Source organism: Halichoeres trimaculatus, unplaced genomic scaffold (genome assembly GCF_033239565.1).
Source record: "Halichoeres trimaculatus isolate MK-OKI-2021-1 unplaced genomic scaffold, fHalTri1.1 fHalTri1_scaffold_17, whole genome shotgun sequence".
Classification (NCBI taxonomy): Eukaryota; Metazoa; Chordata; class Actinopteri; order Labriformes; family Labridae; genus Halichoeres; species Halichoeres trimaculatus.
Genome location: NW_027437195.1, coordinates 13,003,188 through 13,029,234, shown reverse-complemented (window position 1 = coordinate 13,029,234; position 26,047 = coordinate 13,003,188). Strand labels below are relative to the sequence as shown.

Genomic DNA, 26,047 nt, shown 5'->3' with positions numbered 1-26,047 from the left:
CTACGCTTGTTTCGCTTTCAAGGTGAGAGTGGGAGTACAGAAGGTGAAGTTGCATCTCCCGGCCTTCTTACCCAACTTGCTCCTGCATGACACGGAGAAAGTGAATCAGTGTTTCACGAAGGCCAAGGATTTAGTTTTGGAGTCTCCAGCTCAGTGGCTCGTGGAATTACATTCATAATGGACTGTTTTGCTGAGCGAGTGCTGTAAGCAGTGTGATCCGAGAGCTAATGTGTAGAGTCAGGTCCTCCTTCCTAATTGTGTTTTCAGGAGAAAATCTGCAGGTTTCTGTTTGAGCTGCATCATAACAGCCTGTAAAGCTTATAAAACCTAAACCCAGCCTTTGTGATCCCTTGTGTCCTTTGTTTCTGCAGTTGGGTTTCGTATTACCCACAGAGGTCTCCTCCTCTCCAAAACAATCAGATTTCAGGAGAAATGTCAGCATTTCTTCAGTGTTCTTTGGCCACTGCTGGATGTCAAGTGGAGCAAGGAGCTGACAGCTTGTAAAAGTGGGAATCCCAGGACTGTCACAAAGAGATGCATCAGGATTAGAAAATCAGTTCAGAGCGCTTTTAATTGTTTGAAGTTTGGAGCTGGCAGAACAATGACAAAAGTCACGATGTCAAGATGAACCTTCTGATAACTATTTGCAATTCAAATACTCCCTGACGTAAGGAAAGAAAGATCCATTTAAAAGCTGTACAAAGTTGTCCTGGGCTTGTTAGTTATGGATATGATGTACGTAAATATTCCAGTTTTAACCTTGTATGACTTTATTAACTAACAAAACTCTTTGGGGCTGTAAAAGTCTCCAGTTCTCAATCTCACAGTGCTGATCCTGTTTGACCAGCAACTGGAATTTTATTTGGAATATTCATGATACTATGGAAGTTTTTTGTTATTTAATGGCAAAAGGAAAACAGCTTTTGGTATATAGTAGAATACAATAGAATAGAATACAAAATACTTTACTTATCCCAGAGGGGAAATTCAGGATTCACAGCAGCAATCAAGAAAACAAAAGTAAGAAAGTGTATAGAAAGTGCAAAAAGGTCCATAAGAAAATAGATGATGACAGCTTGTCCATCATTGTCCAGTTCAGCCAGTCTCCACCTCCACAGGGTCCAGGACTGAGCTTCTTTAGCAGTCTGTTCAGTCTCTGTCTCCTGGATCCTGTCTGCTCACAGCAGGTGAAGCTCTTCCAATGTGGCGTTGGTGTCCAGTATTAGCTTTGTTAGCCATGTCTGTGAATAGCATGATGATGCTACTCTGCCTTCTGGTATTCCCTCTGTTGCTAGGTTAGCACAGCTAGCTTGTCCATTTTACTGGAGATAGATCTTACGTTCCCAATAACGATGGAAGGAAGAACAGGTAGATGTCGTCACTTCTTAGCTCACATGTCAGTACCAGCACGTCATCCTCACCTCCTTCTCCTCGCCTTGTGGGAAGACATCAGGCCTTGCACCAGTTAGCATTAACATGCTACAGGCTGCTAACTGCTAATTTTACATGTCAACAATGAGGCCATGGTTATATGTAGGATCTCCAGACAAACTTAAGAGCAAAGATTGTAAAAATATCACTGAAGACAAAACCAGTCCATGACCAACACATGAGCCAAACAAAGTAATGATCCACTCCAAATACAAAGATGGTGAAAAAGAGAGTAAAAAAAATACAAGTAACGGACAAAGAAGAGAGAGCTGCCACAACCAACAGGGCAGCGCCTAGAAAATAAAGTTAGATAACATAACAGTCGGGTGTAAGTAAAATTACCTGATAAAATACAGCTTAAGATGAGATAATAGTCACTTTAATTAAGCAGTTATTCCAATATCAAAAAATTATGACTCATCCTTACTACAGTCCTATCCAAATTAACTTGTTTCTCGCGTCCCAGAATCTTTCTTTAAGTCAGCATACCTTTGGTGTTCATCATCTATTGGGTTTTTATTTGAAGCTGAGCCTTCAACAGAGCTTTCATCCACTCCAAAACAAACCAAAGCTAAGTTATAGATGGAGCAGTTTTGTGATATGAAAAAAGAAAGAAAAAAAAGTGATTCCAGGGCTTCTGTTTAGCTCAGAGGTCAAAGTGTGAGCTCCAAATACAGAGGCTAAAGTCCTGGCTCCAGTTTCCAAAGGCCTGACTTCAATCTTTGTATTATTAACTCATTTTTTTATGTCTTTTTATTCAGCTGCCCCGCTGAATGAAAAGAACTTCATCAATTTAACTTCATCAATAAAAAAAAGAAGACATTTGTGTCACACTCTAAGTCTAGCAGTAGGGACTGAGAGCTTCACTGGGTGAAGTAACAGTTGAAAAAAAGAGTGACATGACTTACAGCACTGAAGGTTGTCAGCTGTTGATGTTTAATAGGTGAGCTCAGAGCTTTTTTTTTTTTTTAAAGTGATTTTTTTTTCTGACAGTCATCAGGCTGAGGAGGAAGAGGACGGACTTAATCTTGTTTTGTTGCAGTCAAACAAGCAAATTCTTTGAATTGTGTTAAAAGAAATAACAAAAGCATGTATTATTTTTAACTTATAGGAAACATTACAAAGAAGGATACAGTTGCTGTTGGGTTGCAACATGTTTGCCTCTCCGAGCCTCAGATGTTTCTCCCAGCAGCTGCACAGCTCACAGATTCAACCCCCTGAAGTTTTTGTTTGGCTGTTTGAGGATAACAGTTGCTGGACCGACTTGTCTTGTCTTTGATTCCACCACCTGGTCCGTTGTTCAGTTGGTGGTCTTTCACTCCTACCTCCTGCGGGCTACAAACGTCCCAGCTTCTGTGTGTGTGTGTGTGTGTGTGTGTGTGTGTGTGTGTGTGTGTGTGTGTGTGTGTGTGTGTGTGCACGCTTGCGCACAAGCACACCTGGACATCTTATTAGCATGTGAAGTCAGGAACGGGAGACTGGTTTAGCTCCAGGTGGTGATCAGTCATTTATGTCTGATCAGTTCTGCAGGTAAATGTTTACCTCAGACTGGTTAGACATTACCGCGGCCTGGAGGCAGAGCTCATTATGTCTCCTCTGGAAGTATTTGTAACAGTTTGTAAGTATTTGTAAATGTGGTCTCCTTTGTTTCTTCAAGAACTGGAAGAAGAGTAAACAAAGAAAGTGTTTGAGGTAAAATTGAGGCTGTTTGGACATCCAGTAAGTGATCACGAGTTCAAGGTCAGATTTAGAAAAAAAGTGATTGAGAGAATACACAAAAAGGAAAAGCAGTTCATGGGGTTCACTCCAGAGCATCTTGCTTTCTATGAAAACACAGGAATGTGTTTTCTTCTTATGTGAAGTCCGAGGGGAGACCACAGGGAGTGAGAGGAAGAGTCAAAGAGGGGCTGAAATTACAGCCCAGAAATGCATAATAGTCTTCTAACCTTACTGTTCTTTATTCCAACACAGGAGATCATCTCCAAGTGGACTCACCAGCTGCTCAACAAACAAATCCTTCGGGGCATGAACCCACCACTGTACTCCAGTCAAGGTACAAATGAAAGTTTGGTCACATGTCAAGAACAAGGTTTTAATAGTTAACTAAAACGAAACTAAAAAGGAAAACTAAAATTTAAAATACATTGCAGTTAACTCAAATTAATAAAAACTAGAAAAGAAAACAAAAACGATCAGTAAACTAAAACTGTATCTTGTGTTTACAAAACTAACTGAAACTAACTAAAATGATAGACACAATGTCCTTAGTTATAGGTTTTGACAATATCAATAGCCTTTAGGATTTGAATTAATCCGACACATTTTCCCAACCAATTTTACGACAGTTTTCGGCAGTTGTCAGCACTGAACGGCACCATCACAGCGACGTACTGGGACGTGCTTGTTTACTGCACTGACTGGCTGTGCTGCCACAAAACGTAGAGGAGCAATGAATTAGAGCATCTGCAATAGTTTAATTTCATGTGAGTCTGACTTTAACTGTTACAGAGTCCAAGTTTACTGTTTTATATAATTTATGTTTTTATTATTTTTATTTAATTCATGTTAACATTATTTTATATAATTTATGTTTAAATTTTTATATTAAGTTTATATTATTTTCATGTGTTTAAGGCAGCAGCCAACATTTCAGTATCAGCATTGACTGAGCAGTGAGCACTATGTTGGACTTGAAAATAAACTGTATTACTAAATATTTACTCTGACCTTTTTGAATCCTGCACCTGCTTAATAAGGTATGAAAAAACTAAAACTAAACTGAAACTAAACTAAAACTAAACTGAAACTAATCCTTGTTGCAAAAATTAAAACTAAATTAAAACTAGAAAGCCCGCCCCAAAACTAATTAAAACTAAACTGTAATGGAAAAATAAAAAGTCAAAACTAACTAAAACTAAACTATAATGACAAATCCAAAACTATTTTAACCTTGGTCAAGAAATAATCTTTTTAATCTGAACTCTTATTGTTATTGTCTCTGTGGGAAGCAACAGCAGAAGTCAAAACAGGCCGCTGTGATATTCTTTCCTCTTCCCTCTTCACCCCTAAGGAACTTTTCCAATTGTTTTGTGCTTGACCTCGTCATGTCAGAAACTCATTAGACCACCTTTCTGCCCTCCTCTTAAGTTTCTGTGACAATCGGGTAAATACTGACCCCGGGCAGGAGGTGAGAAAACTCTGGGAACGAGTAATACAAGAGAGAAAAGTGGACTGAAAGGGAAACTGAGATAGTGAGCATTGACAGGATTGAGCTCCCAGGTGGGGTGTCAACCTCCAGGGAGGCAACAGTTGCTGACAAAGCTGTGTATATTTGTGTGTGTGTGTGTTACATGATAAGGTCTTGGCAGGTACTCTCTTTGTAAATGAAGATTATTTGGTTATTGCTCATTAGGGGCTAGTTATGGTCCCTGATGATGACAGTCTGGCGTGTTGAAGCTTTCACAGCTTTAAGCAGTGGTTAGTGTTACAGAAAAAAAGTCCATCAGTTGAAAAGACTGGAGGGTTTAGTGATTTTCCTGTCTCAAAATGTTTTTTTTAACAGTGGCTTTAGTCGTGCAGCGTGTACTGTTGACTTTGTCGCTACCTTCCCATTGTGAAAGGGTGACCTTCCTCTTTCTCCCACTCTCTGTTCTGCTCAGCTCCGTACATCTGTGTCTGTTTACCAGCCTGCCTGCGTCTCCCTCAATCTGAACTGATGAGTGCAACTCACAGCTGCTCCTCTCTTGTTTCCCGCTGCTTGGATTGTGTGTGTGTGCGTGTGTGTGTGTAAGCATTATAGTGTGTGGTGTCATTGTGTTCAGCAGCGATCGCGCCCCGCTCCCAAATCAAAGACGACTGGCTCACTACCGTAACATACCTCTAATCACAGGCACGAGAAGAGTTTACATGAAGGAGTGAACGTGGCTTCCACTTCTTCCTAATCACTCGGGTGGATACTTGAGTATTTTTCTACACCTGTAGTAGCCAGCGTATATAAACATGTGCATACACATCAAATACCCACATCCACCTGTGACACCTGAGCCTTTTCACCTGCATTCCTCTTTCCTTCATGCTCTATATAGACCTTTCTCTGCTCTGTTTTTGACCTGATGACACAAATGTTGCTGCCTCTACAGTTCAATAATAAATACAGTAGTGTGTCTTTGAGGGTTAACGTGGTTTTATTTAGTTTTAAGGTCCATTTGAGCAAGTATGTGCTTACTGGTTGCAAATAATGAGAACAGGAAGTCTATGGTTTCAGAGAGGTTACAGAAAGGTGACAAAGAAGGAGGTTAAAGACTGAATGTGTCTGCGGGCAGAGTACAGGATATCATTGAGAGATGACATCATCAGTACAGGTGGAGTCATGTGAAACGTTGTCCTCTGGTTGGGGTGAAGGGCTTTGAGGTTGTTTGGTTGTTTGTCAAGCTGAACCTGTCACACCTGTTATGGACCATTGGGACCCCTCCTCACATCAGGTGGTGGTTCAGAGAGAAATGGTTGTGTATTTCAAACATGACATAAGGAGCTGTCATCATATTGATGCTACATGGTATCACACCCTCCACCCTCCTTTGTTTTCCTTTGAATTTGATTCTAAGTGTTTTTTTACACGACAGTCTGGGAATTTTCTATTTTACATTTCAGAAACATTTACATACAACTGAAGCAGTCAGCTTTTACATCTGTGACAAAATTTAACTGTCTCCTGCAAATTAACATACAGCATGAGAAGGGTTGTAACAACGATAGACTCAATTCTGAGAATGTCTTCAAGTGTATTAAAATGATCAGTCAATGAATGTATTCTTTGATTAATGAATCTGGTTAATCATTAAACATTTTACTTAAGCAAAAGCTCTAATTCTCAATGCATGCATTTTCATTCCTGTTATGAGTTTAATCCCTGTTCCAGAAAGATAATGATGGGCATTGTGGTGAACATTCCATGTCTACATTTGTTAAAGGTGCCATAAAGTGTCTTACGTGAACCCATTTCTGGATGGAATGTATCATCTTGTCTGGTCTTGCTAGTCTTACACGGTTTGGTATCGAATAGTAGAAAAATAATGTAAAATAGTACTCCTTATTTCAGACCCAAGGGCATTCATATCACAATTAAAAAAATAGCAGAATAAAAAAAATAAAAGAGAAATAAAGTAACAAATAAGGACTTTGAAAAGCACTCTGTCTAACAAAAAGAGATGTTTACCAAAGGTTCCACTGCCTTGAAGAAACTCTGACAGAACTGAGTACAGGGTCATCTTTTAACAGCAGTTAAGTTGTTTTCTGACTGTAAACTCTTACACATTAATTTAAATATCAGTTTACATATAAAAGCCATAGACTGTATAAAATACGGACGTAGTCTCGTCAACGTCACCCGTCTTTTTCTGCAATGGGAATTAAAGCAAATCAGGAATCGCGGCCACACTGGAAGTGGCAAGGGCTTTGCGTACAGGTGTAGGTCACTCAGTCACGTGACCTGAGCTGGGCGACTTGTGATCTTAATATCCTCTGATCTGTGGAGTTAGAAAAATATTCACCCCCCTACAGTGTGTGCTGATAGCAAAGTTAGCTGTTTAGACAGGAGACATTTTTTGAACCAGGCTGTACATAGGCTAATTTCTGCTGTGAAAACAGCTTTTTTTGGGGCTTGGTGTGTTTGTGACTTCCAGTACTTCCGGAGCCAGCCTTCAGCGGACTCTGAAGAAACAGCAGATTTTAGCACTTCCACATTGTCTCATATTCTTAGACCAGAGGTTGCTGCTTGACAACAGGAGAGCAGGTAGGTACCCCGAAACTAACCAACATCACCTACTTTCCAAATCAATGAGTTTGGCTTTCAGCTTATCATTTTCTTTAGCCACTGTTGTTAGCTTTGTGACCAAAGCCAGTATGTCCTGGTTATTCATGTTGGCAGATAACTCCAGCATAGAAAGACGTTGTAGATGGTCTAAGATTGTGGTCTGGATGTTATCCAGCTTTTTTCGTGTTTAGAGAAAGCAGTGTTAAACTCTGACGAGAGTGAAGACTTGTGGTCTGCTAGCCCTGTTGTTAGCGTAGCCATTAAGGGGCTGGTTGCCAGGTCTTCCTTCTTATGTTCCTCTTCCTTTGATCTGCTAGACATGTTTTCAGTGTGAAATGTAGTTACTGATTAAGATTAGAGAGATACAAAAAAGTAAAGGTTGATCAAGTGGGAGCGTGGAAAAGTGTGATTCCTGTGTTTTATCCGTTAGTGATGCATTGTCCACTCTCTAAAGTTATATGGCCTCGTCCCTCGCTGGTCTTCCCTTGTCTCTTGTCTCTTGTCTCATCTCTCTGGTCTTGTCTCATAACTTATTGTTTTGTTTCTCTTTTTTTTGTTTAGCTGTGTATTGCATTATATCACATCTTGTCATTTTGGCTCTTATTCTATCGTCTAGTATTTAATTTTATCATGAAGGGTTGTGACTTATTGTTTTGTATGACATTAAATTGTCTTGTTTTGGGTCATATCAGATGATTTTTCTGTTTTGTTGATGTGTAAAACACTAATAATATTTATTTCAACATTTTTAATAAGTCGCCATAATTGGAAGACAATATTCAGTTTTACAAAATATGATCAAAATATGAAATCAAAATTAAAGACGTTTCCGTAGACATTAAACGCTTCTATATGATCCTGTATTGGTAAGTTTTTCCATATTGAATAGAGGAAGCTATTCTGTTCTTGAAAAAAATGTGTTTTTCTGTCAAAGCTTGTGCATAAACTCCACTGTTACTGATGTATGTACACATATATTTGCATTCCAACATACATTCAAACAGACTTCAGGGGGCTGCTGGCTTACTGTGGAAGTTCTCTAAGCTTCCTATAAATATTTCTGCAAAAAAAGAACAACAACAACAAAAAAAACACACTTTCTCCTTCAGGTAGAACTCAGCTCTGTGTCATGTTGCCTGTCGGCGCTGCTGAAATGTTTCTTTGGTAATTCATTTGCAATTAGGAAATGTAAATCAGACAGGTGCTGCTGGCATCTATCAGAGTCTGTATTTGTTTTACCTAAGGCTTCTCAGATCCTCCCTTTGTAATAACATGCAATATGCACGCTTACACATTTGAACACACACGTGCACGCACACACACACAACAAGGTCACCTCCACATATCACTCAGGGCCTTTCTGCACGAGTCTGAAGAGACTTTAGAAGTGCTGCTTGAAAAGAGAAGAAAACTTTTTATTCAGAAGAAGGAATACAGAGTGTGCCTTGTTTCTGACTGACATATGTTCACTGTGTGTGAGAGAAGAACTGGGATCAACACTCTCTGCACATAAGGAGAGCTACAGCTGCTAGATAGCATTGCTTCGTTTGTGTGTGTGAAGTGAGGGAAAGTGTGTGCATTTGGAGTGGGGAGGGGGCACACAGGGGAATGCGCACTTTCATGAGTGTGTGTGTGTGTTTGTGTGCGAGAGGAGGCGAGTGACTTCACACAGGCGTAGTAGTAATGAAGCGTGCCAGCGTGGAGAGAGTGGAAGTTGAGTGTCAAACTGGTGAAGAGGAAGGAGGAATCTGCAACATTTGGTTTCCAGTATGTCACATTTCCACCGCATTTTAATCACCTTTATTTATGCCAAATACTGAGCATGAGGGATATAAATCCTTGTTTACAAAGACTGACCAATGTGACAAATGTGCAATTTTAATATTTGGACCAGGGACAAGCAACTTTTTAAAAGACAGTTTTTTAATATTCAGATGCCCTCCCACACACACGCAAAGGCACACGCAGACCACATTAATAACCACACACACACACACACACACACACACACAGCATTTTATACCACTGGCAAATGCCTTATTCCCACCAGCTGTCTGAATGCATAAAACCCAGGCTTGTTGTTAAGTCTCTGGCTTAAAAGCACTGCCAAAAAGAAAGCTGGGCAGGAATAACGGCATTAATTCTGCGATTTGAGCCACCACTCAGACTCAGCATTTAAAAGTGCTTAAAACTAGCAGCTGGTGTCAACAAGGTAATAAAAGCAGGCACGGGGGATCACTCTGCCTGACTGGTATCAGGCAGCAGGACGTCCGTGTCAGTTTAAACAGTCGTGATGCGGACAGGGAGGAGACACTGGCGCGTGCCCCAGCAGGCGGGTAAAGAGAGGGCAGTCAGGCTAATGTGAAGGAGGAATTTGTATCAGTGTATGTCATACAGATATAGCCGTCAAAGATTGATGCTGTCATCCCACTTCCTCCGTCTTGGTTTCCCAGGCTCTTCCTGTGACATCACTCTCACTGAAAAGCCTCCCTCCCCCTTTTCAGGTGAAAGGTATTGTTTACCGCAGCTCCTGCCAAGTCAGGAGTTGGAAAACTTTAATTTCCCCGGCTCTGGAGACAGTGCCAGAGGTTTCATGTCCATTACCCAAGCCCTGAAATAAGAGCTGACGTGGACTTGGATTGAGCTGAACACTCAGCGGCAACATTATCTAACCCCTAAACGTCTGTATCATCTTTCTCAGCATCCCCCCGCCTCTTCATCACTTCCTCCCTCCACCTCTTCCCTATCACTTTCTCTCCTTTGTCCTTCATGTTATCCTCATCTGCTGGGCTGGGATACTGTTATACTGCTAGGACTTAGCTGGACCTGGGCCACAAAGTGCATTATGATCCACCTCTTCTCGTCTGCCCATTAACTTGTCTTTCATGATGTGGCTGCTGCTTGTAAACGCCTCGGCACCTCAGCACTCTGCTCTTAAATCTACGCTCCGCAGTCTGTAAAACGCTCGCACTGTCCTCACCACTTGCACCATTGTCCCTTTGAAAGTTAAACCCAACCATGAGTCAATGCTGGTCAGATTTTATAGTTTGAATGTCCCTGTGCTAACTGTTATACAGGGTAAGGGATGATAAGTAGGTTATTCGAATACATTGGAATCCTGACAGGCTGAGCAGTGCTGTATTATAGTCCTATAATTTGAGAATATTATATTCTGCCAGGCTCTGAAAATCCACACAATTGTCTAATACCATAATATTCTTTTTTTTTTAGAATTTAAAATACTTTTAATTTTGATTAACTTTATTTGAATGGGAAATTTGTAACATAGAAATTAAGTTTGGTCTTATGGGAATACAAAAAAAGTAAAAAAAAAAAAAAAAAAAAAAAAAACACAAAAAAGAAACAATGAAAAAAAATAAACACAAAAAATATAATGAATATGTGAATAAATAAATAATCAGAATTTATTAAACAAATTTAAATCAACCCATACAAAACACATACACATACTTAAAATATATACGGTAGGTCACTTAGTCACTTTTCTTCTACATCACACATGATTACAGCCGACATAATGACTGTACTTTGACATCAGCTACAATATTTGTTCTGTTGATCAAAAAGTTTTGGAACCACTGATGAATGTGGTTTCCAGTCAGTTTTAGCATCATACTTGTTTTAAATAGTACTTAATGGAGATGATGCATAAAAAATGTAGACAGAGCTGTCAGTCAAAGCAGAGGACAAGTGCAAGGTGTCCTGAAGGTTAATGGCTTAGGAAACGCTGAGCGATTTAAACACCATATGGATAGGCTCATCATCTACAAGCTGTTCAAGGTTGAACCCATCCAGAGCACTGTAGGATTGAGATAATAGCCTTCTTGGCCCAACTGTTGTTAAGCTACCAATCTCCTGTCAGCTGCAGACGAACTGACAGGCATTAGGACCCCACACCCACATCAACTTTCTCCCTCTGCTCAATCTTTGACTCATTTTCTCTCCTCACTCTGTCAGGTACACAATACAGAGGTGTTGATGACACATCTTCTCCTTAATTTCATTCTCCCCTCCTTTCACACCACCATTCTTTTCCCTCTTCCTCCATCTTACTCATCGCTCCTATTCCTCTTCTTCTCTCCCTCTTCCGCTCGTCAGCCGTACACATTCGTCGGAGAGTGGCTCGCCCTCAGAGCCATCTGTTTCCAGGCAGCCTGTGAGCATTGCTGAAATATGTAGGGCCTAATTAATTCAACCAAATTGTTTTAGAATAGATTAATACAATAATGGCAGCGCATGAAAGGTTATTTCAAGTACACCACTCAGCTAATCTCATCAAAGGGTAGATTTCACTGCTCTGCACTCAGTGAACACCCACTGCCATATAGACCCTCGCATGCAGGAAAACCAACGTGTATGTACTGTAGAGCCTCTCAGTGCGGGCGCTGGTTCTACAATCAAAATGGAAAGGCTATTATTAAACGGAGGGTTGATTGATAGTTTGGAGGATGGAATTAAAATGGTTTCCTGTCTATTAAAAATGCAGAGCCTACTCAGAATTCCTGTCTAATGCAAATTGGTATAGAAAATTCCACCCCAAGCCTATTACTGTTGATTAAAATTTCATGAGAATAAACATTTAACTCTGTATGTATGAAGGGATTTTTTTTTTAGTCTAATGGAAACAACATGCATCAAAACTTTTTAAAAAGTCGCTTTATAATTAAAACCTCTGTATCATCCAGTCTATGCAGTCTATCACTGGCTGGTGTATGTTGATTGTAGGACAGGAAGTAAAGGTGGGAGATGGGCATTAATTACAACGTATGATAAAGAACTCTTTAACATTAAAAAACATTCTCCCCACTCCCCTGAGCTTTTGTTCTTAGTCCTACAAAGTCATCTTTGAACTAGACATGCACCAATCCATCGTTTAAAATTTCCTTGATTTTGGGGGATCGGTGATTGGTGATCAATGAGTGGTGATCAAGGATTGGTGATCGTCATATTCTAAATATGAAACTGATCTTATATACCTCCAAGAAGGTCTGACAGCCAGCCATTGTTGATTTTTGCTCTGAGACCTTAAACCGAGGTCACTTTATTGGTTGTTTAAGTTAAAACATGAAGATTTTATTGTTTCACAGGTATTGTTCAGTGATTTTCAATAAAATAAGATTATAACATTGAAGGTATATGCTGTCACGTATGAAAAATAAAAAATAAAAATCTGTATCTGCCCAAATCGGTATCGGCAGGTCAGGCTTTTTAAAGATCAGTGATTGGCCAGAAAATTGTGATTGGTGCACCCCTACTTTGAAACCAAATAAATGATCAACATGCTGGATCTCTGTCTCTGAATACTTCCTCTGAAAGTTGCCAGGTTTTCAGCATTTGACCTTGAGTTAACTGTTGTAAAGTTTGTCTTTGTTCTGTGTCAACCAAAATCAGGAACAGCCAGATATGCATTATATAACAACTATAAACTTATATACATAAAGGTATGTACGTAGGAGTCTGCTGTTACTGCTTTTGTGATTACACTTGCTTGTATTTGTGAAAATTACCAGCCCAACTAATCTCACATTTATCACAAACTTACTAATTAATCGAACACTAGCATTATCTGATAAACTGTAGGACTGTAGGTCCGTCCTTTCTCCTCCTGCTTAAAAAAAGAAGAGATATATAGATACTCATAGCTCAAGGCTTCAAAACAATCATCCTAGAGCCAACAGGTAACAGTATAGTGGCTTCATCCACTTAATGTATACATCACATATTTTAGATAAAGCATTTCAGGTCAGATAAGTCTCAGGAGTTGAGGAGCCGTGGGGTCAAAGCTTTTTTGATAGCTCCACAGATCCTGCCAAGCCTCCAGCTCATACATTTTCAGAAAATGGATCTGTGATAGTTTTTCCTTTGATGGCTGTTGAGCTGAACAGCTGGTGGTGCTTTAAATCCAGTGACCTCCAGGAGAAGAAAACAATAGTCACTCACTTGAAAGCACTTTATAAATGATACTACACTAAACTCATTATAAAGGGCGTCCTTTTCCAGTTCTCGTTATCCATATTTGGGAAGACGATTTTTCTTGATGTGATTATTTTGTGTTGTTTGCGATTGTCTGCTGATCCCTGAAGGAGAAATTTGACCTTCTGGGTGAGAAATGCCTCAATCGCTAAACTACACACCCTGCTGGTCTTGAACTTAGTAGGAAAACATCTTTTCCTCGGGAAAAGTTTTTGTAGGGAGTATTGGAGGCAGGCTCATCTTTGGCACATGAATCACTTAGAAAACAAATGAATTGAAACATCAAGCCAGCAACAATTTTTAAGATCAAGTGTCACATTTTTTAAGCCGTGGGTGTCTGAGTTTCAAATGAACCTTTTCAAATACTTCTCCTCAGAGACGGAAAGGCTGCACCATCAGTCACCTGGACTAACCTCTGTAGGGAACAGTAGAGACAAGCAGAAGTCACAGGGCTGTTGTTCATCAAGATTAATACGAGCTCACTGTCCTCCCTGGAGAACCAAACGAACAGATTCCCTACTTGACTCCCGAGCCGGCTCCTATAGACGGCTCTGGTTCATTAACACGAGTATTATGGCTCAACCACTTGCAATTAGGAATGTGTTTAAGACAGAACCAGGCACGTGCACTTACAGCAGCGTGTGAGCATGTCTGGGTATACCTATACACACACAAACACACACACACACACACACACAGTAGCACAGTGTTGGTTGCATTTTTTAAGAGGAGGAATATGATAATGAACCTGGCTTGATAGAGTAATTAACTGGGCTAAATGGAAATCCCACGAGGTTCAGTGATAGTTAGCAGATGTTCTCTGAAATACATTAAAGACCAAACGTCTTGTGAAGCGGGGAGAAAGTGAGATCGAGAGAAAGAGCCAGAGTAGTGCCGCCGTACATGAAGTTTGGCTTTTACAAAGTGGAATTGGAGGTCTGGTCTCGTGAGGTGGGAGCATTATTAGGAAACAATGTTTCTGCAGGGGGGCTTAATCAGCTGATCAGAGTCATGCGGCTCACAGGAGCAGCAGCCATCAACCTCAAGCAGGCTTTGTTTTCAACTGAGTGCTTTTATGGCCAGAAGAAATTTCTGGTTGGCTAATTTTGCTTTTGATTGTGTCGGCTAGGCCACATGTTTAGAGTCAGTGACAAGCCCATAAATGTGACCCAATAAATCTGGCTCTGGAAATGTCTCTGGTTTAATATGCCCCAAACCTACCAGTTTGTTTCTCTAAAAGAGTAACTCTTCCAGGCAGCAAAGAGGTCATATAGGGACATGGGGAAATACTTATGCTTTGAGTTTAGCAGATTAATTAGCAACCATTGTGACCCTTTGCTCCTAGATTACATTCCTTTGTTCTTGTAGGATGCTAGCAGTAGCTCTTGCACATTTTTTTTTAGTAATGATCTAAATCTATTCAACATGATTTGAGATTGGAATTTACTTAAGCTCTCCTGATAATTATTTTGGAGTGATATATAAAGGCCTCACAAAAGCATTCTTGGTGTCCAAGACTAGGTTTGCCTCTCAAGGACAAAAAGTGTATTGCGTCAAATTGTAACTTGCTGTGTTACAGCCCTTTATTTGAAGACTACTGGTTTGTTTTGCATACTTTTGTCTTGTTTGATCCAGTGCAGCATGCTGAAGGAAGTTTTAACTGTAGCCAATACTTGCCTCTGATTGGCCAAAGGGCGTAGGAGGCAAGGATCTGCATTGTATCATTGGAAGCTGTGATGTTACAAAAGCACAAATCTTCTTTGGACCATACTTCATGTTCATATTAAGTGGCAACCTCCGGTCAAAGAATATGAGACAGTGCAGAAGAGCTAAAATCTGCTGTTTCTCGAGTGTCCACTTGAGGCTGGCTCCGGAAGTACCAGAAGTCACATACACACCAAACCAAAAAAAGCCTGGTTCAAAAAACGTCTCCTGACTGAGTCGCTAATTTAACTATCTGCACACACTGCTCGGGGGCCAGGGGTGGCCAACCAGTGTGAGACCGAGAGCCACAAAAAATACCATGGTACTCCGGAGAGCCATGTGACACGTGGTCTTACAAATACACTTCCTCTCACACATAAACGAAATGACATAAAATGAAAATCAATACATTTCCAACTTTCAAAGCGAGATTTACTCTGTTTGTATGTGTGTTTAAATTCGTACTAGAGAAGAGAAACTGAAACTTAAGTATCAATCCCAACTGATCCCAAAGTAGGCATCCATATATATAGTTTAGATTGATCAGCACACCACTACTCATAACTATATATATATTTTTATGAATGGATCGAAGAGCCACACACAGAAAGGCAAAGAGCCACATGCAGCTCGCGAGCTACAGGTTGGCCAGGGTATCAGAGGGTATTAGGATCGTGAGCTTGCCCAATCAGAGGCACAGCTCAGGTCACGTGACTGACAGGCGCCCTATAGCTGTACGCGTAACAGACTGGCGACGTCTGGGAGACTACGACCATGTTTTATACAGTCTATGGTTTAAATCTTTTAAAGAAAGTTTGAGTATCTTTTTTTATCAACATTGACAAAAGGCTTTTCCTACAATCATTGAATGAAGAACCTGGAATAAGATCGCATCACATTGCATTGGAAAGCATGTTTTTGACAGAACACAATTTTTCCTGTCTAGGGCAGAAGTAGTATATGAAATCAAAAAGATGCTGTAGAAGTCAAACTTTAATGTTAGCAGTGTATTCATTGTGCAGAGTTAAACACTTTGTTAACATTTTTGAAGTTTTGGCAGTGTGTGTTGTGAAAAATGAGAAAATGTTCATCATACAATGAGCCTCCCTCGATAACTTCTGGGAATTTTCTGTGCATGTCTGAATAGGGCCGGGAGTTGTTTTAACTTCCATGAGCCTTTAAGTTTGAAAAATATGCATCAGAGGGTTTAACTGCCATATTTACACACCAACAGGTCAGTTTTAATTATAGGAACTAGCAAGGACATTCGAGAGAATTCATGCAGCATTTGAGTTGCATATTGTTCTCTTCTCCTGCTTGAATAATCATGTGGCGGTCTGTAGATGCCCGGCTCAGTCTATAGCTTGGTTCTTGTCATCTATACAGCGATATCAGTGGCACCACCAGAAGCAGTGAAGTCGCACTCCACAGCTAGCTAGCGTGCTAAGTCACACTGAGAGGAGCCATCTGCTTCCCTGTCTGAACTTTAGAACAAAGACGCCAGGCTGTCAAAGTTTCCCTCAAACAGAAACTGCACCCTGACTCAATCACAAGGAGACGCACACAGGCAGAGCGCCATGAACGCATATACATACACAGTCTCACACATACACACACGCTCACACACCACCCACGTATGCGCACACATTTTGGACTTGTGTCCTTCTGTTCTGGAGTCTAATGGACTTCCCCATTCTTAGTAAAATGGCTCATTTGAGCAAACAGAGGTAATTTTAGATATTTCTCTTTTTGCAAACTCAGATTAGTTCCCTGAAAAAATAATGAACCAAATGAGGCCTCTGGTAGAAAAAACCCCCCAAAAACATGTGCATGTGCTTGCGGAGAGGAACACCTGTTAATATCGAGTTTATTACTGACTTTCTTCCAGTCAGTCCATGTGGTCAGTAGGTGTGAAGCAGCTGCAGGAAGTGTAATAATGACTTCCTGTTTACTCCGCCTCCTCCCACCCACTCACCGGTTACAGCCGGCCATGTGGTCGCGCATGGACCGAGTCCATCACTAATGGGCTGGCACTGGACGTGAACCTATGGCAGAACACACCCAAAAGAACAAGCAGCTCTACCCCTAAGGTCATCTTCCTCATCCTCATGCTAATGTAACAGTCTGAGCTCATATGTGTGGGCTTGAACTTCCAGTGACCTCACACCTTAATGCACTGATCAATCAGTGTCCTACTATTGCCGCCTCTACTTCTCTCTAATCTAATCTTAGTTTTTTCTTTCCGACATCCTCACTATTCCAATGAGCAAAGAGCAAAGAGAAAAGAAACCTGGAAAACCTTTTAGTGGGACTTATTTTGACATCCATAATGTGTTCCAGAGGAGCACACTTGAATCCTGTGCCAAGCTAATCTGTTTACATTAAGTGTGAAGAATGCCTGAACCCGCCTGCCCTAACATGAGAGGACAGCTGATATCGAGCTGGATTTGTTGCTGTTTTTTAACTCAGCGCAGCAGAATGAAATATTAGCTTAGGCTTTAACTGTCCATAACCTGACATGAAGAAATATTGCAGACACTTTGACGTTTTGCTAGCTTTAACACCTCTGATGTAAACCAGAAGGCGGTGAGTTACAGTTGTGGTTATATCTATCATAAACAGTGCGGTGCAGGAACAGTAACAGCTCTGCGTGCACACATGCGATATTGCACCAGCAGGCTGCCATGCAGTCTTCCTCTGTGCTGATGTTGAATGTGATGCAAAGCACTTCTCTTTCTGGTGCAGTCACTTTTGGCTCGTACTCTGATAACCCTGGGAACCTCATAGGAGGAAGCTCAAAGTAAAACAGTTAAAGCTGCTGTTTTTCAAGACCTGATGAAGGCCCGGTTAATATTAGATGTTGTTTGTGAAGTGAAAAAACTTCTGTGCATTCAGCAATCTGGGACTTCATGAAGTCAGAAATCTGAGCTGAGTTTCTTGGGTGTCTAACAGAATCAGGCTTGTAAACAAGTTGTTAGCAGCTAGCAAGGAGTTAAAATTTAAATCTCCTGAGAGCCGTATACAAGCACTGCGGCCACAGAGGAGGGAGCTGACTTTATGGTTAGAAGGGTGTGCATATGTTTTTGCTTGTTAAGAGGCATTTTAGATCCATGATAAACAAACAAAATCTCCTTACATATCAAAAAATTGATGAGCACTTCTTGTTTTTGCGGAAATATTTAGAAAGGTGTACATTTTCAATTCCGTGCACATGCTCCACACATCTGAATTCACAAAGTGTCTTCAACACGGCATACAGAGGTTGCTGCTGGAATAGATTTGTCGGTGTCTGACCACCCTGTGCTGCCATGGTAACCTCTTTAATAGTCCACAGAGTATGGATGTGACATCTGCCATGGTGTGCTCGGCTTGTTTGATTATTGAAAGCCTAAGCAAAGGCAAAGGCACATTGATTAAAACAGAAAATGACTCCAGCATCTGGTTCTAACAAATACGTTACATTATGTATTTGTTTTTGTTTTTTGAATGTGAACAAAACATTTTCTGTTGAGTATCAAGATTGAATGTTTTTCTGTATTTTCATCATTTGTATCTATTTGCCTGAAAGTGTTCGATGCTTTAATTGATGTCGTAGAGAAAAACAGAAGTAAAAAGTCTTTCTCAACACGTTCCAGATGAATGTAAGGTTGGGTTTGTTTCACACACTCTGTCTCCGCCCAAGTTTGTTGTCCTCCCACAGAGCACAAGGGTCAGCTCAGTCAAGCGCTTCACTTAATCTGTGCGACATTCCCAGGAAGACAAAATCACTCCATGCTGGTTAACCATTACCACACTCAATTAATCATTCTCCGAGCTTGTATGAGAATTTCACGATGCCCGTCTTCTCCTTTCCTTTCCTCCTCCCTTTCCTCATGCCACTGGTCTTACTTCATCGCATCCTTGTTGACACTCTCTGGCCGTGCGGCAACAGAATCTGCCTTTCATGTGCTCCCCAGCCGGCTCGGAAACACCGGTGTCGCAAGCAGCCCGAAGTGCCATCTGCCACCGTCCCTCAGAGCAGACGATAAAGTTAGCATCTCTGCTTTGCATTCTCCCTCTGGATATGGACAGACAGTCGAATAAAGACACCCTACACAATAATCTTACAGCCCAGTACAGTCAAGGTAGAGGCATACTTTCACATCTACTGGGAGGGGGAATTTTGGAACTCATCAGGATTGTCTGATCATGAGAAATGCCTTTGATAATGATGGCTAACTTTATAGGCACTCTGTTTACGCTCATGCTAGCAGCCTATGAAGCGCCTGTGTGTTTGGATAAAAAGCAAAGCTAAAGTCACCTCTCTAGATGAGAGTCATGGGTCTGTAAACGCAAGTTCTTTCTATTGATTATCAGACAATTATTGACAGATTTTTTTTCGATCTATTATATTCCATTATATTCCCATTCCCCTGCTCTGTTGAGTCTCAGTTTCACTGTTAATAGCAAGTTACACAGAGACTTAACTCTGGTTTTCTAAAGGGGTACAAACCTGAAAAAAACTTTCAATTACGAGGCCTTGAGTTAACAATAAAAGACACCATGGTGTAAGCTTTAAAAATACCTTGTCTGTGCTCCAGAGAGGAGAAACAGCTTTTAAAATAGTTGTTAATCGAATGGAGGAGAAAGCTTGTGGAGCTAAATCCTGATTGGCTGTTACGGCAACGTGTGGAAGATTTGTCCCTGAAACTTTTGTTAGCTGCCTACGGAGGAAAACAATGGTTGTTGGATCATTATAATTGTGTACTGACAAGAGGTGCAACGGTACATGTATCTGTGCCGAACCGCTCCATAAGGCCGTTCGGTTCAGTACAGTGCTGTATTCGAACGAGTACAATAAGTTTACGTTAGCCGCTGCACATGGCTCTTTAATATGCACATGAGTACTCGTCTATGATTGGCTGAGCAGGGAAGGCGGTTTAATATTCATGAGGAAAGTGGTCTGTGATTCGTGCTTTGCGATCATGTGCATATCATGTGGACGTGACGTCTCATGGTGAATCAATCAGAAGATGAATATCAAAGAGCTTCCGTAGCCACAGGAGCTTGTGTCTGAATTGTGCATCATGGCTGCTGCTAACGACCAACCGGAGCTTGAAGAGCCCCCCCCCCCTCGCTAAAATCTCCTGTTTGGGAACACTTTGGCTTCCTGGTGAAATACTGCAATGGAGAAAGACAGGTGGATAAAACGACTGCAGTGTGCCGATTCTGCTCAACTGAGGTCGGGTATTTTTCCGGCAGCGCGTCAAACATGCAACTCACCTGAGACAGAGTATTTCAGTAGACTCTGACCCACTTCTATGGTGGAAGACCAATGAGCCCATGTATCCCCTCACTGTTAAGTTAGCAAAGTGCTACCTTGCCATACCTGCTACTTCTGTCCCAAGTGAGAGGATATTTTCGACCGCTAGGGACATAGTCACTGCCAGCAGATCTGCTCTTACTGCTGATAGTGGACAAACTGATTTTTCTGGCAAGAAATTTGAAGATTGAGTGAAACCGCCTAATATTGGAACTGTCAGTGCTGCAGTTAAGGTGTTGAAAAGTTTTGTTTACTGTAAAAAAAGGAATATACAATTTTTGATTTCATACATTTGTTGCTTATTTTTTTATTTAACTCATTAGTATTACCAAGCAGCAGTTTGAATTATTTGGTTTTCAGTTTGTATAATGGCAAGTTTTTGGTTTTAATAAACATGCTAAACAAGCAAATGGTTTTGCGTTGTTCCATACTGTACCGAACATGTACCCAATAGTGACCCTAAAACCAAGGTACATGCCGAACCATGATTTTTGTGTACCGTTACACCCCTAGTGCTGACTGCTTTTGCTCTCCATACTTACTGTTATTCCTACATACACCAGAACCTGCTATTGTAGGATTAGCCTGTACTGCTCAGACTACAAACACGAACCAAAAAAATCATCCCACCAAAACCAGACCCTTGGTACTGATTCCACGTTTTCATCTAAAGTCTGTAAGTAGAAATAAGAGCTTTTAGCAATATTTGAACCTTAATAACGAAAAGACAATTGTAAATGAAGAAGCACTGGGTGTGTTTTATTAAACCGGAGTCAGGAAAAGCTTGGAAGAGATCAGTATCTCTGTGACTTTCTGTGACTCCAATTTCTTTTTGACTGCAGTTATGCATAAACTTTCCTCGATTTCAGGAGCAATCAGAGCTTGAAAGAAATTAAATGAAACTGACAGCGGTTCACCAAACACGTCCTTTCCACTGCACTTCCTCAGCTTGGTTTCTCTATCAAGATACTGTGACGATTTAATTTTGTTGCTGCATGAATTTATTTAATGCAAGGAAATATTTCCCCCTGCTCTGTCTTACCTGCTCCTAGATGGAAATGATAAATTTGAGCTCAAATTCAGCATGGCCGTTATACAAAGAAAGCAGTGGGTTTGTTTTTAGAACCCCAGGATCAGATTCAGTTGAGTTAGTATTTTAAGTCGTCTGTCACTCAACAGATTTGGGCGAAATTGGCAGCTTTATCTGAGTACATCTTGCATAGATTAATGTAATCAGATTCCACTTTAAATGCGTTTCCCTGCAACGATTACCCCAAACAAATCTATAATGACGGCTTTAGCCCCAAACTAAAACAAGCCAAAGTGTTTAATGGAGTCATCAGCCCACTCAGATTACCATCATCTGCTTGGACTAGCTACCTCTGTGTGCCACGCTCCTGCTCCCACACACACACACACACATACACACACAAACACATACACACACCCTTATCCCTCAGATTCCCAACTACAAGGAGCAAAGAAGCGTCAGGAGATGTTTAATTAAGACAACAGATCAATTAACAGCTCAATTAGCCTGGCTAATTAGGGGCTCAGTTGGAACAAAAGCTCGCTCTCCTCTGCTCTCATATCCTCTCAGTGTCTCTCTCCCTTTCTCCCTTGCTCTCCCACACCAACATGCACACACGCACACTCCCACACTCCCTCTCACAGGGTTTAAGCACAGGACATGATTGTCGCAAAAACCCCGCTATAGAGCACATAATCCCACTTAATCGTCGGTCCAGATTTTGGCTGAAAATTGCCTGGAAGGGGAGGATAGGAGCAGGAATTGTCTCCTCGGCTCAGTTTTATCTATGAATCCAGGATGCGGAGGTTCTCAGAGGACTAATTGAAGTTACAGAAGCCTGGAGGTGAAGGTGCTTTTGGGTTAACCTGGATTTTTTTTGTGGCTGGGTGCATTACATCATCCTAACATGCATCTGGATGCAGTATTTAAATGTGATCATTTCTTAAACTCATTTCACTCTGCTTGTTATCTGTTTCCTCAGTACAGAAAACATCCTCCTGTCTCTGCCAAGTGTACCTGGACTTCTTGTGTGTACCGAGTCTTTTGGGGGTGTTGGTGGGACTCTGCTGACGTTTACAGGCCTGAGTCTACATGTATTTGGCAGAAGCTCACGCTCTGGACCCCCCTGCCCAGTCAATTAGGACAACTGTGGTAGTTGGTGCACAGCCCCATTAGTGTATGTCTGTGTGAGGGAGACACAGAAGCTGTGTTTCCATTTAGATTTTTACAACTTAGGCTGAGAAAGAGGGCCACCCTCCCTCAAAAAAAAAAAAAAATAGATGAATAAAATGCATGAAGGAAAAAAAGGAATAAGGAAAAGAATGAAAAATTATATTCACATTTCTTTCGACAAAAATTTCAACAAATAAGCAGCTATTGGCTGCTGCTGTCTTGTTAAACTCTTTGTGCCACGCTCAGACTGATCCATGGAGGTTGGATGAGGTAAAGAGGTGGACCTTTTGCCTGTCAGTCAGGTCAGCAATGCCCTTATATGAGCAAAACTCGTAAGTTTAATAACTTCAAAAATAACATATTTTAAGAAAATGTGATACCTGTACAGTGTGTGCTGATAGAGAAATGAGGTATTCAGACCTAAGCTGTTTTTGGAATCAGGTTATAGGGGTGTTTATTTCTGTTTTAAAAGTAGTCTTCTGCTTGGTGTGTGTGTGTGCGATTTGCTGTGTTTTTGCAGGCAGATTCTTCAAAAACTGAAGATTTTCTCACTTCTGCATAAGCTCTTTACTTGAGACTGGTGATTCTTTTTAAGATTAATAAAATAAAAAAGTCATACTTCAAATTTTGGTTGCATCAAAATGAATAAGATTTTCAAGGTTTTCATAGCACAAACAGGCTATTTTTATAGGTTATTGTCTTGACCTACATGTTAGGTGTATCATAAAGTGTACCGTGTAGCATGAATTTGCACTACATGGATATCATTGAGCAAGGCACTGAACCTTGAACTGTTTGGGGCACTTGTTTGTCTGTGGCCCCTCTAACCCTGACAGACCTCTGTGAGGTCATGCCCAAGGATCATGCTTGTTCGTGTGTGTTAATATTTTGGCCTATGTGTGAGTTGCATACGCAGTAACCAAGTAAAAATAAATAAATTCCACCCCCTGGATTTATGAAATATAACTTGTTCCTTTTTGATAACAAAGTTGACACTTTTAGTCATTTTTGGACAAACTGTCTTCTATCAAAATTTAACTTGTGTTCGTCATTGATGGCATTTGAAACATACACGATACCAAAGTGAACCGTCAAGTCTTAGAAAACACACAATAATAATGAATTATCATGTTAAGAACTAACTTTGCTGACGGAAACCATGTTTAACAAGAATTCATTTAAAATACATATTTGTTAACCTTTTACTCATTTGTCAACATAAAGGAGGTTTTTGGTCACTACTACAGTCAGTCAACAGGGGGAGTTCTAAATATTTTGGCTTCACATTACTTTAAATATACACTCGGTTGTGTTTGGTAGGAACCATTTCGCCACAATAATGGGTGGAGCAGCATAAATAACCAAGTTAAGAAGATAAATACCTTAAGTTTTATAAATCTATATAAAATCAATCTCATTTTGATGTCTATGTTTTTTATAAACAAGTCTCTTATTTTACATTTTTTGAGTTCACATCCACATCACTGGTTCAAACAATATGTTATCACTCTTGGTTGTGACCAAGGTTATAATAGTTAACTAAAACGAAACTAAAAAGGAAAACTAAAATTTAAAATACATTGCAGTTAACTCCAACTAATAAGAACTAGAAACGTAAAAAAAAAACGATAAGTAAACTAAAACTTTATCTTGTGTTCACAAAACTAACTGAAACTAATCAAAATTAAAGACAAAATGTCCTTAGTTATAGTTTTTGACAATATTAATAGCCTTTAGGATTTAAATTAATCCGACACAATTTTAACAACCAATTTTACAACAGTTTTCAGCAGTTGTCAGCGCTGTACGGCACCATCACAGCGACGTACTGGGACGTGCTTGTTTACTGCACTGACTGGCTGTGCGCTGTGCTGCAACAAAACGTAGTAGAGCAATGAATCAGAGCATCTGTAATAGTTTAATTTCATGTGAGTCTGACTTTATTGTTACAGAGTCCAAGTTTCTAATTATTAAAGCTCATATTATATTGTTTTATATAATTTATGTTTATATTATTTTTATTTAATTCATGTTAATATTATTTTATATAATTTATGTTTAAATTTTTATATTAAGTTCATATTATTTTCATGTGTTTAAGGCAGCAGCCAACAGTTCAGTATCAGCATTGACTGAGCAGTGAGCACTATGTTGGACTTGAAAATAAACTGTATTACAAAATATTTACTCTGACCTTTTTGAGTCCTGCACCTGATTAATAAGGTATGAAAAAACTAAAACTAAACTAAAACTAAACTAAAACTAAACTAAAACTAAACTAAAACTAATCCTTGTTGCATAGATTAAAACTAAATAAAAACTAGAATGCCCGCTCTAAAACTAATTAAAACTAAACTGTAATGGAAAAAAAATGCCAAAACTAAACTATAATGGAAAAAAAAATGTCAAAACTAACTTAAACTAAACTATAATGACAAATCCAAAACTATTTTAACCTTGGTTGGGACACATTGATCACAGCTTTGATCGTTACCTCCCATATCCAGAATTATTCTGTGAATCTCTGTACTCCTAAAACAAATGTGTTAATATGAAATGACTTACATGCTTATTGATAGAGATAAGAAAAGTAAATCTTTAGTCTCAGCCAAACTTCAGTTTAGAAATGTCAAGATGTCTTTGTGAAATATGTGTTAAGACAGAGGGGTGGAACACCTGACGGACAGAAGAGATGTGTGTTTGTCTGTGTCTGTGTCGATCTCTGGTGAGTGTAAGAAAGATGTCCTCATGTGCCCTTCCCCTGCAGTCCCTTTGGGTTTGTGTCCATGTTTTTGTGTGGCTACATGTGTATGCATTTGTGTGTGTGTGCGTGTGTGTGTGTGCGTGTATGTGTGTGTGGTGGAGTTCAGATGTCCGGTCACCCCATATATCTACAGTACAGCAGGCAGGTCTGGGGTTCTGTTGTTGGTGTACTGTCTTCTCTCATTACTGAGCAGGCCCAGGAGCAGGCCCAGGCTTGACACACACTCACATATACACATAGAAACATGGAAACAGACACACAAACACACACACATATATATACATGCACACTCACACACACACGGTCTTGCAGGGACAATTAAATATGACTGGAAACACTGGAAGAATCTGCCTAAAGTGAAGGAGACGGCTGGAAAACAACTTCATATTGATGCATGTTGATCCACCTTTACTGTCCCTTACCACTCACACACTCACACAAACATACTCAACCACAATGGGACACACTGTGCAAGTCTTGTGACAGGATGACTGACAGAAGGACAGGCTGTTAGCGCATGACTTCCTCTCTCTGTACACACACACACACACACACACACACACACACACACACACACACACACACACACACACACACACACACACACACACACACACTTCCCTATGTTCCAGTGATAATAAATTGTGTCCCAGCAGCTGTGTGCTCTGACTTCAGCCTCCGTCTGCTGTGTGATCTGATCTGGTAATGACGTCCAGTTACCACTGACTCTCCTCCTTCCTGTTTCTCTTCTATTTCCTGTCCATCTGAGCCTGCTCAGTTACACAGCACAGAGTTTTTTAATGCAGCAAGTTCTGCTATTTTGACTCCCTACATTAG

The 26,047-nt window shown here is 40.3% G+C and overlaps 1 long non-coding RNA gene across 1 annotated transcript in view; it reads left to right on the top strand.

Annotated features, from left to right (window-relative positions):
• LOC141806825 (uncharacterized) overlaps window positions 1-26,047 on the top strand; it is a 125,077-nt gene that overhangs the window by 9,992 nt on the left and 89,038 nt on the right. Inside the window, exon 2 of the long non-coding RNA XR_012599793.1 lies at window positions 3,403-3,484. This is a non-coding gene — a long non-coding RNA (uncharacterized LOC141806825). The remainder of the gene's footprint in view (window positions 1-3,402; window positions 3,485-26,047) is intronic.